Source organism: Mustela lutreola, chromosome 2, assembly GCF_030435805.1.
Source record: "Mustela lutreola isolate mMusLut2 chromosome 2, mMusLut2.pri, whole genome shotgun sequence".
Classification (NCBI taxonomy): Eukaryota; Metazoa; Chordata; class Mammalia; order Carnivora; family Mustelidae; genus Mustela; species Mustela lutreola.
In genome coordinates, this window is record NC_081291.1 from 187493461 (window position 1) to 187514416 (window position 20956).

Consider the following 20956-nt stretch of genomic DNA (forward strand, 5'->3'; position numbering starts at 1 on the left):
AGAATTACATTCTGCCCTCAACTCAATGACAAGAATCCAGACATTTATTCACTTCTATGATGGGATAGGGGGAATATAATTCTTATTTCATCCTTATAGAGACAATGCATTTTCTGGGGAATCCTAAGTTTATAGGGTATATTTTGAGTTTGAAAGAAAATTGTTTCTCTCCTGGCAACACTTCAGACACCAAATATGCAGGTTTTCCACACCAAGAAATTCTCCAGTTTTTTTCAGACACTAGCTAGATATCCTATAATTTAATTCAATTTTGATACTACCTACCTAGAATCAGTGTGCAGTCCCCATAGGTTAAAAGTTCAAATTGTCCCAATTCAGACAGTAATCACAAGTAGTGGGTCCCTAGTTTACTCACATTTATGTCTAAGCTGACTACAAATCAATAATTCTGTTTTTTTTTTCTTTTTAAAGATTTATTTATTTGTTTAGAGAGAAAGAGAGAGCACATGTGCATCAAGTGGATACAGAAGAAGAGGTTCTTCAGGCAGACTCCACACTGAGCACAGAGCTGAACATGGGTCTTCATCTCACAGTCCATGAGATCATGACCCAAGCCAAAATCAAGAGTTGGACACTTAACTGACTCAGCTTCTCAGGTGTCCATACAAATCGGGAATTCTTATGACTCCCTCTTCAGGTTTGATAGTTTACCATAAGGGCTCACAGAGCTGTGGAAAACAACTTAGTATTACCACTTTAATATAAAATATATTGTAAAGGGTAAAAATGAATAGCCAAAGAAGTATATAAGGGGAGTTCCAGAAGAATCTCAAGAATAGGAACTTCTATCCTGTAGAACTGGGCTGCACCACCCTTCCAATACATGGATGTGTTGTTCATCAACCTGATGGCTCTCTAAACCCCATAGCTTAGGATTTTTTTTTTTAAAGATTTATTTATTTATTTGACAGACAGAAATCACAAGGAGGCAGAGAGGCAGGCAGAGAGAGAGGAGGAAGCAGGCTCCCTGCTGAGCAGAGAGCCCAATTGGGGGCTCGATCCCATGACCCTGGGATCATGACCTGAGCCGAAGGCAGAAGTTTTAACCCACTGAGAGACCCAGACGTCCCAACTTAGGGATTATGGAAGCTTCATCACATAGGCATGATCAGTTATTAACTCAGTCCCCACTCCCTCTCCCTTCCCTAGAGGATGGGGGGATGGGGACTGACAGTTTGACACTTCTAATCATAGCTTGGTGCTTCTGGTGACCAGCCTGTATCCTAAAACTATCCAGGAATCCACCAAAAATTCCCACATTAGAACAAAAGACACTCTATCACATAGGAAACTCCAAGGGATTTAGGAACACTGTGTAAGATATTCCTATTACTCCATTACTCAGAAAATTACAAGAGTTTCAGGAACTCTGTGTCAGGAACTAGGGACAGACACCAAATACATATTTCTTATTATGTCACAACCTCTTCACCTTGATTAGGTGCAGTAACTGTAAAGGTGCCCTGCTTAGATACAACTTCAGAGGAACTCGCTGGAAGGACTGTATTTATCTGATAACCTTCAGCTGCCATACATTCATATAGTCACTACATTCATAAGAGACTGTACTGTTCAGTGGCTCACTCAGCCAATGACGGAACACAAGGAAATAGGAGAGTCAGTTTGGTTGATGCAGGGCCCTTCTAACAGGAAATCTTTGCTTGGAGCTTTTTATAGGGCTGACCGAGATTTTGAATTTGAGTACTCATCCTGATGTTCTCCCCATCCAATCCTTGTCTGCCTTTCCTTTTCCAAAGACATCAGGCCTAAGTCATTGTCTGAAGGCTCCTTCTCCTTATTCTTACTCTCTCTCTTACTTATCTTTCACATTTGTTTATACATTCATGTCTGTTTCTAGGAGGATCCAAACTGACAGCAAGCCTTGAACTTTATCCTTGTCTTATAAGAAACATATGAAGTCTACAAGCCAAAGTGGAAGCTCTCTCAGTTGGACCAAAGAATAGCTTCAGGAATCATTGGCTTCCCATTTTCACTTAAGTTTTGACATAAGTGTTTTGTACTTACCTGTGATATCAGGAATGCACTTAATAACTACACTTAAACATGTTATTCATTAATTTCAGTTTTTACTCTGGTTTTGTTAATATTTTTTGAGCAAAAATGTTGATGTGGGACTTAGTCTACTTTTTTCCCTGATAATTTACAATCACATGCTAGCTTTCACGATTGAATGAAATAAAAAATAACATTACCAGTTGATTAAAGGGAAACAAACAAAAATTGCAACTATTTTAAAGTGGCTCAGGACTTTTTTCTTACTGCATCTAGACTTTTAACAAAAGCAAAAGACAATCCTGTGTAAAGAATTCTTCCCCAAGGATCAAATAATTTCTAAGGAAAAAAATGAACTAATTCATAAATCAAATCAAACAAACAAACACAACCACAGACAAGCAAACAAAGCACAGAATAGCAATAGTCCAAGAATCAACAAATAGCAGAATAAAACTGGCCAAGATTCCAGACACACATAACCCTGAAGTTAAACTTTAAGCAGAAGAAAAGTTATTCCAGATTATGTAGTCTAATATACCAGAGGATAAAAAGCTAAGAGATTAGTTAATAAGTGTGTAAATCAAAATAAACACAATGCCAAAAATTGATAATGGACTGTGGCCTTAAAAAGAAAGATCGATTTACATAGCTGATACTAGCATATAAATTAGGGGACGTGATTGAGATTTAAGTGTTCAGTGGTAGGGAACAGACAATATTAATAGGGGACTTGATAAAGTGAACATATTAAAATTTCTAAGGTAACTAGTCACCAAAATGGTGACTATAACTTATAAAATAACAGAGGCAAAAACTGTGTTAAAAGTTAGATTGTAAAGTAAAATACACGTATTAGGTCTGTTAGGCTAGAGACCCCTAGAACTTTGGCCTGTCCCTCCAAGGCAAGATCATATCAAAATAACCTAAATAATTATTAAATTATTTGGTCAATTTGATATTCAAATGAGAAAGAAGATGTAAATGAAGTCCCTTCTCTAACATTAATGTATAAATTCAAATCAACTGCAAGTGGAATAAAGATAAGTATAAAAGATAAAATTTTAAAAAACTTTTCAAAGTAATTTTAGAGGGATATATTTATGAACCAAGGATAAAAAAAAAAGATACAAAAGCACAACACAAGCAAAAGAAAACATTGACTATGTACTATCTACCTAAATTAATTGTTATTTATCAAAAGATCATAAAAAGTGAAAAAAAAAAGACTATAAAAAGTGAAAATAAGAATCTCCAATTTAGAAAAAATTATTTCCTATATGTAAAAATGATGAGTATTCAAAATGTATAATAAAAACTCCACAAACAATAGAAAAACAAAAAATTATAAAACAAAGCATGAGATTCGAAGGGGATATCTGAATCATCATTAAAACAATTAAAAATATGCTCAACTATATTAGCAATATGAAAATACAAACTAAAATCAGTATATTGTACCATTTTACCTGTAATGGCATTATTACAAAAATTCATAGCTTTCAAATATCAAATATTGGTGATGATGTGAAATGACAACTTTCATATATTGCTGGCAGGAAGAAATGCAAATTAGTACAAACACTTTGGAAAATTAGCTGCCATTATCACAATGAATTGATGACTATATATGTAGAAAGACTAGGAATTCTAATCTGCAATATATATCTGGAAAAACGTCCTGTATACCTACTCCAAGAGACATATATATCTTCATAGGAGGTGAAATGTCCATCAGCAGAACAGATGAATAAATTGTGTTATATCCATACAGTGTAATACTACATAGTAATGTATATGAATGAACTACAGTTACCTGTAATAACATGGAGGGAAAACCTAAAATTCAAGGACCTCTAGTCATGCTAAAAGCAAATCTCAGATAAATATATACAATTTAAGTATATTTTAATAAAGCTTAAAAGTACATGAAGTAAACCATGAGTTATTTGAAAACTTAAAATGAATGATAACACTTTTCTAAAGCAAATGAAAAATAAATCCAAAATTCATGGTAGAGATTCCCCCTAAAAAGAAGGGAAGGGATAGGGGAAATAGGATTACAAAAAACATATTAAAAACAATGAGACTGTCTTATCCCTTAAACAGGGTAGTTTGCATGATGGATTTGTTTATTATGATTCTTTTTACTTTTTACCTCTTTTTAATCCATGTGCCTTATATAATAAACATTAATTTTAATTAGTTTTAAATTGACTGTTTTCAAATGAAAATACAATCTTTAAAATGCCCAAAATGAAAAAAGAGAATCTATATAAATCAATATTCAAGAGGTTTATCTATAAAGTTTTAGATAATGCAATTAAAAATATACATGTAGGGGCACCTGGGTGGCTCAGTGGGTTAAAGCCTCTGCCTTCTGCTCAGGTCATGATCCCAGGGTCCTGGAATCAAGCCCCCAATTGGGCTTTCTGCTCAGCAGGGAGCCTGCTTCCTCCTCTCTCTCTATCTGCCTCTCTGCCTACTTGTGATCTCTGTCTGTCAAATAAATAAATAAAATCTTTAAAATATATATATATACATGTACATTTTACTTATACAGAATATAAATTTAATTACATTGGCTACTAAAACGCCAAATGGCTATGAGAATTCAGATATTTATTTGAAAACTAATTTATGCAAATTCTGAAAATGGATTTTTTATTACTTCATAAAAAGGAAGTGCCAGCCTCTTCAGATTTCAGCTTAAGAAATAAAAACTTTGGATCATGCCTTGCTTGAATACAATTAAAGTAGATTTCAATGACTTTCTGCTCCTTTCCATGTAAACTTTGCTGACACAGAAATTTTCATATATATATAGATAGATAGATAGATCTATATATAAATCTATACAATTTAATGTATTACCCATTCTTAGAATTCTCAAATAACAAAAAACAGAGCAATAATTTAAATGATCACTGCTGTAATAATTGATCCATTTCCTGACTAAACCCTAGAGGTGGGGGAAATCCCACTTGTGAACTTCATTTTCCTCAGTATATCTTTCAATGAATTTATCTCACTTGGAGATTGATGTCTTTTTCTTCTGTTTTTAAAAATTAGATTATAAGTTCCATGAGAATAAGGATCTTATCCATCCTATTTACTGATCCCAGAATTTATCATGGTGCCTAATAACATTAGTAGATGTTTGGTAAATATTTCTCAAACTAACAAAGAGATCATTATCACAAATTAGTGAACTGAGGAGAAATAAAAACAAAATACAACATTTCAAAAGTAATATAAGGTAGTAATTATTTTCCCTATACCTGGTTTCAAAAATTTTATATGTTTATTTAATTTTTATTAAATTAAATTTTATTTTTTATTTGGTAATGTATTTATATTGCTCAATTGACAGTAGAATACACACATTGAGAACACTTCATTATACTCATTTACCTTTCTTCCATATTTCTCTCTTACTTCCTAAAACAATTACCTTTTTGTGTGTGTTTCTAGTGTTTTGTTATGCAAATACAAACAAATACGAAAAAATATATTTTTATTACCTTCCTTTAAGCTCACAAAGAAAGTAACGTGCTAGAAACACACTTCCACATCTCACTTTCTTCTCTTAAAAATATGTCCTGGAGGTCTTTCTATATAGAAACACCAAGAACTGCCTCAAACAAAGGTTTACAAGTGCATAGCATTCTATTTTATGAGTGGACACTATTTCATTGAATTTGTTACCTTATGTTATTGCCAATACTTTTTTTTAAAGATTATGTTTATTTATTTGACAGAGATGAAGATCACAAGTAGGCAGAGAGGTAGGCAGGTGGGGGGGGAAGCAGGCCCCCCGCTGAGCAGAGAGCCTGATGTGGGACTCCATCCCAGGACCCTGAGATCATGACCTGAGCTGAAAGCAGAGGCTTAACCCACTGAGCCACCCAGGCGCTCCTGTTATTTCCAATATTGTCCCATTAACAACATTGTGGTAATGTCTAACCTTTGTACATAAATCATTTGGGGTTTGTGCAGGCACATCTGAAGGATAAACTCCCAGAGGTAAAAGTGTCAGGCCAAGTGTAAGCACATTAGTAATTCTGAATGCTACCACTTCACAGAGATTATACTATTTGGCATATCCATAGTATGTCTAGGTCTTCTGAGAGACAAATGCCAAGGAAGCACTAAACATGATTTTATTTGGGTAAATGTCTGAAAGTAAATAGAGAGGGTGGCAGGCAAGCCTGGAAAAATATTCAGACAGGACACAAGTCTTCCCCCAATGAAAGAGAGAGACAGAAATGTGGAGGGGTGTCCTTGTCAGCCATGTTGTCTAACTAATGTTAGGCAAAAGTGTCAAGAAAATACTTGAGCCAGCGTTAGCCAACAAAGAACCCCTCTTTCTCTACTTTTGAATCTTTGTTGGTCTCAGTCACTGGCAGGTGATACCTATGGGAAGTCAAAGAACAGTAGCAAAGATCCTTGGTCAACTGTACTCCCTTGAGTTGGAAATTTGCTAGGCATGTAAAGATAAATTAAAATTAAAATGAGAGGCTTTGACAATTATCATATGATCTCTCTGATCTGAGGGATTTGAGAGGCAGGGCGGAGTATCGTTGGGGGAACGGAGAGGAAAAATGAAAGAAGATGGGACCAGGGAGGGAGACAAATCACAAGAGACTCTTAATCTCAGGAAACAAACTGAGGGTTGCTGGGGGTGGTGGGGGAGGGATAGGGTGGCTGGGTTATGGACGTTGGGGAAGGTATGTATTATGGTAAGTGCTATGAATTGTAAAAGACTGATAATTCACAGACCTGTACCCTTGAAACAAATAATACATTATATGTTAATAATTTTTTTTAAAAAAATGAGAGGCTTATTTCGCTATTTAGCGAAATAAGTCAAGCGGAGAAAGACAACTATCATATGATCTCCCCAATATGAGGAAGTGGTGATGCAACATGGGGGCTTAAGGGTGTAGGAGAAGAATAAATAAAACAAGATGGAATTGGGAGGGAGACAAACCATAAGTGACTCTTAATCTCACAAAAGAAACTGAGGGTTGCTGGGGGAAGGGAGGTTGGGAGAAGGGAGGTGGGGTTATGGACATTGGGGAGGGTATATGCTTTGGTGAGTGCTGTGAAGTGTGTAAACCTGGTGATTTACAGACCTGTACCCCTGGGGATAAAAATATATGTTTATAAAAAATTAAAAATTAAAAGTTAAAAAAAATGAGAGGCTTTATTCTCCCTTTCTGATGAAAATGGGAAAAGAGATTTCTCCCTCTTTCCTTTTAAACCATTTATCTTAGAACACTTTTTTTAAAGATCCCATTTATTTGCCAGAGAGAGAGAGAGTACACATAAGCAGGCAGAGGCAGTGAGAGAAGAGGTTCCCTGCCGAGCAAGGAGCCCGATGCAGGACTCGATCTCAGGACCCTGGGATCATGACCTGAGCCGAAGAGAGTGGCTTAACCAACTGAGCCATCCAGGTGTCCCTCTTAGAACACTTTTAGTTGTAAGTACTTTCTCATGTCTTTGAAATATGTATAAATCCTTCTGAAGACTAGATAGGCCTTTTGTTAGCTGAGATTTTGTCAGCTTTATGATCCAAGTATGTCTTTCTTAAGAACCTGGGAGTCATCTCTTTGAAATGTAAAAATCATGGTGACAGCATCCCTTCTCCCAATTTCTGAGGGAAAGTGGGAGACTGACCAATGGGTGTGTTGTCCAAACCTACTTTCTCTCATAAAGAGCTGAGAAGCTTATTTTTCGTCTGAATAAAGCTGATTAGTTAATACAGATAACCAAGTAAAGTTAGGATGAACTTTTTGTGACAGATGGTGTTGTCCAATGCTCTAACTTGAGGACTAGCTATTGTTCGTCTTGAAACATTTATGTAGTGGTTGTATCTCTTTGGGTATATGAGGGAGTGAGATGTCTTTGCAGTGTCTTAGCAAATTGCCTGTGATATCCCTCACATTCCGGCTTAATGCTTATTCAATAATAAAAGTGTTTTATTTTTCTAACACCATTGTGGAAAACATTTCTGGGTTGGGAGGAAATTTTACTTTTTATTATATTTTCCCAACAGGTACAACGACAGGTATTTAGATGTCAATTTACCAAAGTTTGGCTTCAAACTTTGCTTAACTTGTTAAGGTGTTCAGTTTTCCTGTCCTTAGTGGGCATAATTTTACTTGACTGCTTATCTACATCATTGTGTGGTAAGAAGAGGATAAGGGAAGTTATGAAAATAATACAACTTTGAAAATGTTGTATGATGTAAGATTATTAATTTTTACTTTCATTAACATTAGTTGAAGACATCACTTCAGAAGCATTTACAAGATTTATCAAATGCTTGTAAAAGCATGGAATATACTCGAAAGATTTATATAGCATAAATATGTTTAGTCAACTATGTTTACTTCATAGTCCAGAAAAGCACTCTTATTAGCACTTCAATTTAACATGAATGGAGTTTGCATGAATAGATGAGGAGAAACATTGAGTCCCTAGCAACAGAGAAATGCCAGGAGAAACATTAATGATTTTGAGCAGCAAAAGGGCTTTCCATGAATTAATAAATAAGCTATTTGGTGATGGTAATTATAGCATTTATCTCTACCTTTGTATGATACAAATATATCTGGGATGAGCAAATAGACATAAATTGGAGAAACATAACATTACTATATCACATAATAAATCTTATTTGAAGGATGGTACCCACTTTAAATAGGGCAAATAGAAAATTATGAATTCATAACTCTAAAAGGTTTTTCTTTGACCATTCTTTTACTATCCTTGTTGAGTCCTAATTTTGACACAAAATGTTATTTCTTTTGTTGGATTTACTTCCTTCATTTTGCCACTCTTAAATCAGATTTAAAGAAAAAATATTTCCTGTGATATAGGCATAGAAGTTCTGGCACTGGGGCACCTGAGAGGTGCAGATGGTTGAGTACCCAACTCTTGATTTCACCTCAGGTCATAGTCTCAGGGTCATGAAGTTGAGCCTTGTGTGGGGCTCCATGCTTGGTACAGAGCATGCTTGGGATTCTTTCTCCTTCTCCCTCTGCCCCGACCCCAACCCTGTTCACTCACTCTTTCTCAATAAATAAATAAATAAATAAATAAAGTTCTGCCAGAACTTATACTTGCAATATGAGTATTGTGACAAGCAAACCCTATTTACATACTACCATTATTAGGCTCAACAATCAATGAAACAAGCACTTTTCTAAAGTAGAGGCACTTAAATACATATTCACAATGGAATTTTCTCTGTTTAAATTTACATAAAATACAGTTTAAAGACCAAACCTGGCACTGAGTTTTCTACATCTAGACTGAGATATGTGCCATCATCTTTTTGCCTTTCCTGTTGTGTTTTTCCCAAAGGGTACATTTACCTATTCTGCATTCTAGTTTGGTTATTTTCTTTGACCTTTTCTTCTTTCATTTTGCTCCTTTTGACTTACAAATCCCTTTCAATCTATAGTAAATGCAATGGACAAATAGCACAATTTTAACTTCTCATCTCTTTATTTTAAATACAGTCTTTTTGCAAACGGCTGGTAGTATTTATAGCAACATACGAATATTCTACTTTTCCATAAAAGATAACAGTCAATACTTTTGAAAATTTTAATCTCCCATACTACACAAAGAAAACTACTTTGATGTCAACAGAGTAGGAAAAATTCAAAGGATAAGATATATGTATAAATTTTCTAAGATGCCAAAATTTCATTTGTATATAAAGAGTGTGGGTATGGTGTTAATCATTTGTGGAAATATTAGTTATATTTATAATATAACTAAATATTAGTTAGTGGAAATATTTGAAATAATCAAGCTATTGAATGTGGAAAGCTTTATCTGATTTTTTTTTTATCTGACTTTTTAGATGTGTTTCTTAAGGCTTCATTCAATAAAAATGCTCTATGTGTTGTTTGAGCAACTACAGGAATAGATATTGACTGAAATGATCACATGAGTCTTATTTAACACAAATATCTGCCTGTAAAGACATTTGGAAGACAAATTTTAATTTGAAAAAAGAAGAAAAAAACATAATAAATAAGTTCCTAGTATAGGAATCTGCACATCAAAAATAAAGATATATCAATCAATTTAGGATTATGATGTATTCCAAATATTTCCTCACAAAGCTCACTGAAAAGATAAAGATACTTATGGATATAAGTCTCTGCTCAGCTTCTGTTTGGATGCTGTGCTTTTCATACAAGTGCTGATGGTTTTTTTCTTCATCTAGAGAAACTCGTCCCTTTGATTCTGCTCTTTAGTATCAAGACACACATTTCACATTTTTTTTTTTTTTTTTTTTTGTGAAATGCTTCATACTTTGCAGTTGTTCAACATTTAGATTTTTGAAAATACTATGAGGCACTACTCCCTATTCCTGATGTCTCTTTTGATTGGATGAGCATCTATTGGCATAATTATTCTTTTTCCCTCTTCACAGTGAGCAAACTGCAGGCAGGACGCCTGGGTTCTACTTTCCTTCTCCTGGGGTCTGGCCTCTGGTTCCAGCACTTCCTTGTAGTAAAGGCTGTCTAATTCTGTGTCTCAGTACTACAGATCTGATATGTCCACATACATAACCTTTAATAGCAATTCTATTACGTCTCCATATGCTGTGTTGTCTTATTTCTCAACTTGTTCTCTGCTGGGCAGAGACAAGCAGCAATATTACCGGCACACTCTAATAGCACCATCTCAATATATTTGTTGGTTTTTCATTTAATTTATCCTATCTGAAAAGTATCTATTGACAATATCTTAATTCACAAAATATACACTCTTTTATTTTTCCCATAGTCCTAAAAGTTGTGTTTGATCTTTCTTAATTCCATTTTTTTTTTTTTATCGCTTCATGTTTTAGAGTACTCTGGAGATGATTTGATAATAAAGAAACATCTTTTTTTTAAATGTTGTTTTGGGGTGCCTGGGTTGCTCAGTGGGTTAAAGCCTCTGCCTTCAGCTCAGGTCATGATCCCAGGGATTGATCCCTGCATAGGGCTCTCTGCTCAGCAAGAAGCATGCTTCCCCGCTCTCTCTGCCTGCCTCTCTGCCTACTTGTGATCTCTGTCAAATAAATAAATAAAATCTTAAAAATAAATAAATAAATAAATAAATAAATATATTGTTTTATTATTTAGCTAAGTTCCAAACACAAATCTATTGGATTCTATAGCTCAGGTTCTTACACACTATATTCCATTTTGCCCCAGTTTGGCTCTACACATTTGCTATTAAGCTGTGGATGAATTGTATTTCAACTAAACTCCTCCCTCCAGAGTGGCAACATCTTATAAGAACATAAAACTAGTGAAAATCAACATGTTCATCCCTCTGAAGGGATAAAACAATCATACATTTAAACTAAATATTAGTTTTTAAACATTTCATATTTCAGTTTGAGAGCTGGAGACTCTTCTAATATTAACATGCCATTATTATTAGTCTTGACTGCCTGCTGTGAACCATGGTGAAGTGGATGGAAGAATCTCACTACAGACAAATACAAACACTGAGATTTTAATGGCTGTTAAGTAAATCTAAACTTAAAAATAAACAACAGGCTTAATTATTGTCACATGCAGTGTTTTGAAAAAACAGAATTTATCTCCATAACCTGTCATGAAAATATACTTCCTCTTGAAGGAAAATCTTATTTTTATTTTAAAATATGTGGGATCTGCTAAGCAAGCAGATACTTCTCTGTTTCATTATTGATTACTTTCCTTTATATATAAGATAAATCTCGTAGACGGGATAAATTTAGACCATCAGACTACAAAAATGTACTATGAGGAATACACTGCTCTTTGTCATACACATTAATGTGTCCAGCTTCTTCTTCTTACACTTTATTTAAAATATTGGTCAAGTTAAAACTTGATATTGATCTGCATTGTATTTGCTTTGGTTTTGTCTTATTGCTAATCTTGTTAGCTTGCTTTTTTTTTTTTTTTTAGAGCTTCAACTGCTGGATTTTTATTCATTACAATTTCATATTGAGGTGTCTTAAGTATATCTACAAAGACATACACACATGAAAAAGCATAAAGACTTACCTTTCTCACATTACTGGTCTATCTATCTATCATTTATCTATCTACATTTTAATTGGTAAGAATCAGATTTGGCAAAAGAAGATCTTAATAATTATTTCAATCTATCCATGTATAAATGGGCAAAATGGAGCATAATGGGATTAACAGGTGGTTTGAAATGTCACTACAACTAAATGCAAGGTTTCCTGATCCTAAGGATAGGAAGCTAGTACATTTTATCTACCGCATGATGATATCTCATGCCCAAATCAGAAGTTCCTCACCATGTGGGTGAGATCCCTTTCCAAGTAGTGCTGGACAAAGCCAGAGTTTGGGAAAATACTCACTTCTTGGTGTACAAGGTATCTTCACTGGATTTTTCAGACACAATTTTCTTATTTCTTTCTTTTAGAAATTCAGTTATACTACACATATACAAAAGTGAACAAATGATAAGTGTTCAGTTTGGTAAATATTTACAAAGTGAACATACCTGCATAGCCATCACTCCACCACTTCAGAAGCTTCCCTTGTATCTCTTCCCAGTAATTATAGTTCCCAGGTATCCATGATTCTGATTTCTATCACTAAGATTAATTTACTTCTTTTTGAATGTTATATAAATGAAAACATACCCCATGTTTTCTTTAGTGTTTGATTTATTTCATTAAATAAACACTATCTGTGAGTTTTATCCCTGTCGTATGCTCATTTTCATTGCTATATTATATTGCATATACAAATATACCACAGTTTACCAATTTATTACATTATTATGGGCATTTGGATTGTTTCTACTTGTGACTATTATAAACAGTGTTGTTATTTATATTCTCTACAAGTCTTTTAACATGCAAAAATCACACTTTTATATTTTCAGAAGTGAAATTGTTTGATCATAGGGTATACTCAGTCTTGGTAGAATATGCCAAAGTTATACCAATTCACATGTTACACAGTAATATATGATGTTTAGATTATTCTCTAACTTCACCAATACCAGACATACCAGCTTTTTTATTTTTTTGGCCATATTAATAGGTATACTTCAAATGTATTTTGTTTTAAATTTTCATTTCCTTGAGTACTAACCATGTTGAACACCCTATCATTCATTAGAGTTTGTTTTTCCCCCATCTGTAGCTACTATTCTTTATGCTTTTCCATCCTGTTCTACGTCCGTGGAGGCTAACTTGTACTGACTACACCAATAGAGTCCATTCCCTCTGGGGTCCATCATTAGAGATCTTTGATAGTGGATGGAAGGGAAGCAAGGAGGGAAAAGAATCAGACATTATTTTTTCCCCCTCTCTCTACTGTCTTTCTTTGGCTATGCGGCAAGGCGGCAAGCTATCTGTGACCTTCCATGGAAAGACCTCAGACTGCAAATCAACATGCCTCTTAGGTTTTTCCATCTGCAATTTAGCACTAATTGAATTTTCTTTCTCCCCAAATACCTAAGGGTAATATGGGAACTTTGCTATCCCTGGCATATTCCACTGTCTCTTGTGAATTTCCTATCCCTCTCCAAACTATGTGTTTGCTTCTTTTAAGCCCTCTTTTATCTGAATTGGAATGTAGTATCTACTTCCTGCTGGAAATCTGTATGACATACATTACTACTTCTAAATTGTATCAAGCATGTGTGGAAAGATGGTGTATGCAAGATGGGAATTTGAAAATTAAGTAAAGGATATTTAGTAGAAAACACAGTGTTTTAGGGTAGACCTCCCACCAGGACCTTAAATAATAAATGTTTGCTATGGTAGAACTCTTGTATAAGCAAATAAGGTATTCTACTCCACTGGCATGTTAGGCTGAGTCCTTAAGCAGGTTCTGATTGCTTTTAGAATGATTTAACCATGTTTTGTAGCAATAAAATTGAAATTAATATATGTGGTGTGATCTCAAAAGAGTGTATACCAGATTTGTCTAAGGATCTTACCATAGTGTCTTTAAGTTCTATTCATTATCTACTTATTTGTGATAAGGTAGGAGATCTAACAATTTGGAACCTTAACTTCTAAAATTATGATATCCTTCACCATCTTCTTACATACTGCTAAGTCTTATTTCAGATTTTACTTTCTAGCCTGTGCCAAGTAAAACCCTTTCTTTCTTTCTTTTTTTTTTTTTTTGAAGATTTTATTTATTTATTTGACAGACAGAGATCACAAGTAAGCAGAGAGGCAGGCAGAGAGAGAGGAGGAAGCAGGCTCCCTGCTGAGCAGAGAGCCCGATGCGGGGCTTGATCCCAGGACCCTGAGATCATGACCTGAGCTGAAGGCAGTGGCTTAACCCACTGAGCCACCCAGGCGCCCCTCAAGTAAAACCCTTTCTTTAAGAATAACATGTCTTTATTGTTATTATCAAAATGCTACATGCAAACCAAACCACAGAGAGCAGGGATAACTTATAGGAACTGGAAATCTCCAGATTCCTAGGAAAAATGAGAAAGATGATTATAATTTCATCTTTCCCCCTGTAAGAAAAGAAGCCACAATTATTAAAAAAAAAAAAAAAAAATAGACCTAGAAGCAATGCTAACTTAGAGCTAACTCAAGTTAAAGTATAATAAGGTAGTTTTATGAGGGAATTAAATAGAACTGATAACAGTTGAAAACAGCTCTATGGGAACATGAGTCTTCATCCTCCAGTTTACTCACTTACCTACTGCAATTTGGTGTGTGACCCAAACACTTCTTTGATAAGTGCTCTAAAAGTCAGTAGTGATCTTATAATGTTCAGCCTTTTCCAAATTTATGCAGCAATTTAGAAAATAGTAGACTACTCTTTCTTTCTTGAAACTCAAAGATACAATATCCAATTCTTAATTTGGCTCTCTCCTTTCTGGTTGCTCCTTTTTAGCCCTGCCCTGATTTCCATTTTACCATTCACCTTACAAACATTTGTGTTTCACAGAGTTCAATTATTGGATAATTTCTCTGTGCATTCTACATGATTTCAGTGGGTTAACTTAATCCCTTCATAAGAGTATTCCTTTATGTCAGTGATTTCCAAATTTTTATTTACAAACTCTTCCTCCCCCCTTATGTAATACAAACCTGTATTCTAAAGTTGCTTACTAGGGGCACCTGGGTGGCTCAGTTGGTTGAGCATCTGACTTGGTTTTGGCTCAGGTCATGATCTCAAGGTTGTGGGAGGGAGCATGGGATCAGGCTCCCCCTGCTTGTGCACACACTCTCTCTCAAAATAAATAAATAAATAAATCTTGAAAATAAAATAAAAATAAAATAATAAAATAAAAAGGCTTACTGGATAACTTTCATGTGGATACCGGGTGGGAGATTTTTGTTTTCACACATTCCAGGTAGGGGTTGTTCTTTTCCTCTCCAAAATTGTTCTTTCCCTTTTATGTTTCTTTTCAGTTAATAAAATCACTATTCAGTGAGTCACCCAAACTCGGAAACCTCATTATAATCCTCAACTCATCTATTCATCTCATTTCTCACATTCAATCAGTCACCACATTGTGTTAATTCCATCTCCTGGATATCTTTGGAATCTGTCTTCTACTTTTCATTCCCACAGCTACCTCTCTTTTTTACAAGCTCATCACCCTTTTTTTGGTCTGTAGAGATGGCCTCTTAATTTGCTTACGGTTATGGTTGGCTCAAAAATATCTTGATTTGCCATTGATCTTTGGAACTGCTATAAATGTGTTTCTAAAATACAAATCAAACCATATTCCACTCATTTTAAAAGCCCCAATTACAGAATTAGATATGTACTTTTATGAGATCTGCCTTGGATAAACAAGGGTTCCAACAACAATATGTTCTTTAAAAGAGAAACATAAGACGGGGGGGAAAAATGGATTTTCCCACATAGAAAATGCATAAAAAGTATTCTTATTAATTTTTAATGCAATGTTGGACATTATGGGTTTTAAAGTCTTACATTATTAATTTCTAAACTATTGAAGGATGTAATACAAATTAATTATACTTATTGTCCACTTTTGGCTTTCTCTTTAAATAAAATTATTTGTCACCTTCACATACACAGACATATATAATTTATATATCAGGTAGCTACATATACATATTTACATGCTGCTTAAACAACAATCTCAGAGAAACAATATTTATGAATTCATAAAAATTTATGAATTCATTAAAATGAGACTAAACTATTTAATTAGAAATATTTTTTTCAGAAGGAACTCTTGGGGTGCACTGAAAAATGAAAATTGTCTCCAATCAACATTTTCCCCTTAATGAATAGGGCCAACGAGTTGGTATTAAGATGTGCATATATAAATAGGCTTCTGCAGACATGTGACATTACACACCTGCCTGATAGCTTTAAATTGCAAATGCAGCTTTTTTCTTTTCTTTTTGTTTTGTATATATTTATAGTAATTGAATTGTTTTTCATATGGGATAAAACTTCTATTATTTAACTTTCCAGTGCTCTGCTTAATTGTAATATGCTGGTTAACTTTGGGTATTAATAAATTAAATACAGAGAACAGGTAAATTTCAACTTCATGAATTATTATTATTCTACTCTATCTCTAGAAAAACGCAATGATTTTGTAAAGGTCTTCTTTCTTTTTTCTTTTTTTTTTTTTTTTTAAACGTCTCATTTCTAAGGAAGTTGCTCTTGCTCCTTCTTTTCTTCTGGAAATGTTTTTAATAACTCTAGGCTTCTGACTTATGCTTCTAAGGAGGTTACATACTCAAGAAACATAGACTGAGCATGTGGGTAATACACCATTACTCATTAAAACCATGAAGAGTTTTGTTTACCATGATTCCTCTCTATTAAGGAGTGAAAGAACAGCAAAACAAAACAAAACAAACAAAAAAACAAAAACTGTTCACATCTTGATAATCAATTATCAATGAGAAAAAGAAATAATACCTTTTAAAGTCCATCTCTTATTTCCTGACCTTACTGCTAAAAGGAAGGCCCTGCTGAAGTTGAGAAGAAATTTGAAGTTTTAGTATTTTTCATTTACGCAGAATATTTTTATATTAGTATCAGTTAGACAATAGAGTGACAAAAATGAGTAAAGGATATTATTTGATAATTTCTCTATGTGGAAGTTGACACTGAGATAATAAAGTTCCCCTGAATATAATGACTCAAATACAATCCATAATCAATGCTGCAGATTATTTTAACCAATTAACAATTCTCTTCAGATAAATGTTTAATGAATAAGGGGAGGGAGATACGCTTTTTATGTGTGTGTGTGTTTTTTTTTTTTTAAGATTTTATTTATTTATTTGACAGAGAGAAATCACAAGTAGATGGAGAGGCAGGCAGAGAGAGAGAGAGGGAAGCAGGCTCTCTGCTGAGCAGAGAGCCCGATGCGGAACTCGATCCCAGGACTCTGAGATCATGACCTGAGCCGAAGGCAGCGGCTTAACCCACTGAGCCACCCAGGCGCCCAAGATTTTATTTATTTATTTGACAGACAGAGATCACAAGTAGGCAGAGAGAGAGGAGGAAGCAGGCTCCCCGAGAAGCGGAGAGCCCGATGCGGGGCTCGATCCCAGGACCCTGGGATCATGACCTGAGCTGAAGGCTCAGGCTTTAACCCACTGAGCCACCCAGGTGCCCCTCTGTTTTTTTTGTTGTTGTTGTTGGTTTTTTTTTTTTTTTTTTAATGTTGTTACAGCTAATACTTAGAGACCCCAAGAGTTTTCCAAGCTTTTTTCAAGAACACAATGTTAAGTAACATATAGTCAAGATTACAATCCAGGTCACCAGATTTCCATTTTCTACATTTCTCTACTGAGGACTGAATCAATTAAAACCTAGTTAGAGTTATCAACTTAAAAGCTTAAGTCATGGAGAAGACAAAAAGGTTTTAATATTCTTACTATGAAGAATAAACTTTGGGACATAATTGTACCAGCCATCAGAGGGAAATACACTTCTTCATTTGGCATAGTCTATAGTCCAAATAATTTAATCATTATATATGTTTGAGCTTAATTTAAAGTCTTAGATAACCATAATGTTTGCCTAATATTCAAAATTCGGGAAGGGTTGATGTAGATGAGTGGGTAATAATCCTGAAGGAGTGGGATTCTTATCTCACACAATATACAAAAAACAATTTCAGGTGGAATTTATGTTCATCCAAAAACACTTAGAAAATATGAAAGTCTTAACAATCTGGGAGAAGGGCTTTACAACACATAAAACCAACACAGCATATATATAGAATACATGCTAAATAATTCTTAAGAGTCAATAAAAAATACAAAGCAAAAAATTTGGGCAATACAAAGGATCAGAAATTTCATTGAAGAAAAAGCACTAATGGGTAACAAAATTATAAAAAGATGTTAAATGATGAATAGGGAAATAAAAATTAAAACCACAATGATATACATTTTTATACTCAGTAGATGGGCAAAGTCAAATAATACCATGTTTCAACAAGAATGTTAACTGGTGGGAATTTTAGTAGTTACTACCTTTCAGAAAACCAGTTTAGTGTAATCTAGTAAAGATAAATGTCCATGTACAAATCTCATAACTAGCAATTCCACTCCTTATTACCTACCCTAGAAAAACCCTGTGTATCAAGATCTGTCTACAAAAATTCCTTATATCAGTGTTGTATATTATAGCAAAAATATGTCTTGACCCTAGCATCCACAAATGGAATAATCTGCAGTCTATTCATATAATGATTATAATAGTGAAAATGAAATATCTAGAGCCCAGTCATAATAGTTGAATTTAGATCCACAATTTGAGCTCATAGAAGCATCCATAAAATATCTACAGATACATTATATTTTCTTAAAAATGATATCTTGGCCTAAATCATAGCTACATGGATTTTTGTCTAATTTATTTATTTAAAGTTTATGTTTGTGTTTATCTTTAAAGTTACAAGTTTATGTTTCTATGCCCATATATAATATATACGATATTTCAGATTAAAAAAAAAATGTATGAAAAGGCAACAATGGTTGATGAAGGAAGGGAAAACATAAGAAGGAAAAGCATTTGGGGAACTTTTCTTGGAGTTTACGTTTTCTTAAGATTTTATTTATTTTGGGGGGAAAGAGAAAGAGCGATAAAGCAAGTGAGCAGGGGGAAAGGGTCAGAGGGAGAAGCAGACTCCCCAGTGAGCAGGGACCCCAATGGAGGCAGGAGGGGCAGAGGAAAAGCAGACTCTCCATTGAGCAGTGACCCCATTGTGGGACTCCACCCCAGGACACTTGGAGCATGACCTGGGGCCAAAGATAGACACACTTAAGTGACTAAGCTACCCAGATATCCTCATGGAGATTATTTTTAATTCTACTCTAGAGTTCTAGATTTTTGGTTTCTCCCCTCAATTTCCACTTCATGCCTAACTTCAAAGCCTTTTCTCATTTCAGATCTCGATTTCTTTTTTCCACATAGGCTATGGAAGTTTTGATATAAGATTATAAAAGCAAAAATGTTAATTCTCTATAATCTCCTTGGAAAAATTGAGCTTTAAAGTGTTACAACATTGACACTGGTAATGGTGTATGGACTGTTGGGAAGAAGAAAACACCAGCAAGGGCAACAGAATTGGCATTGGTGGGGGAGTCAATGATGGCAACAGCCGTGACCTAAACCTTCCAAAAGGTAACACTAACTGAAAAAGCAATACTGTGTTTGTGGTCACTGTTGTCAGGGTTGGCACTTTCAAAAATGGGTAACAGTAAGAGATTACAGCAAGCAGTATAGAGCTAAAAGAGAAAAGGAGGAAAACAGCAGACGAGCTGAAGCAAGTTATCACATAAAAACTTTTATTTTTATTTTATTTAAAAATTGTTTTCTTCCAAGTTTTTTTTTTTTTACTTTTAATTTTTTATTTTTTATAAACATATATTTTTATCCCCAGGGGTACAGGTCTTCCAAGTTTTTATTTAAATTCCAGTTAGTTAACATACAGTGTAATATTAGTTTCAGGTTTACAACACAGTGACTCAATATTTCCATATGATAACTGGTGCTCATCACAAGTGCCTTCCTTAATGCCCATCACTCATTTAACCTGTTCCCTACCCACCTCCCCTCTGGTAGCCATCAGTTTGTTCTCTATAGTTAAGAGTCCATTTCTTGGTTTTCTTTTCTCTTCCTTCCTGGGCCATGTCCATTTTTTTTGTTTCTTAAATTCCATATATGAGTGAAATCATATGGTACTTATCAAAAATAGCCAAGTATGCAAAGAGCTCATATGAATGGATAAAGAAGATGTGGTATATGTGTGTGTGTGTGTGTGTGTATTTGTGTGTATATACAAATATAATATGTATACATATATACATATATGATGGAATACATATAGTGGAATCTTACTAAGTATATATATATAGTGTGTGTATATATATATATATATATATACACATTATATATGCATATATAAATGGAATCTTAGTGTGTGTGTGTATATATATATGGATGTGGAATATATATAATGGAATCTTACTCGGCCATAAAAAGAATGAAATCTTGCCATTTGCAACAATGCATATGGAGCTGGGGAATATTGTGCTAGGTGAAATAAGTCAGCCAGAGAAAGACAAATACCGTAATAACTTTAGAATGAGTTTTCAAAGTACATGTGAAAGAGTCATTAAGGATTCCCACCTAGCACAGGTGGGAATCTCAGGGAAACTCTAGGAATCTGAAGTTGCTTTTTTAAGACAATAAGGTTTAGGAAGTGCAGCTGGTGATTATAATAGGTACATTTAAAAAATATACTTATTTTGTTACATTTGTTGGTTTCTTACACCAAAGTCACCATATCCTTTGGAATATGGGTTTTACCAATTTGGAAACATACATACATATATATGTTCACATCTTGATAATCAATTATCAATGAGAAAAAG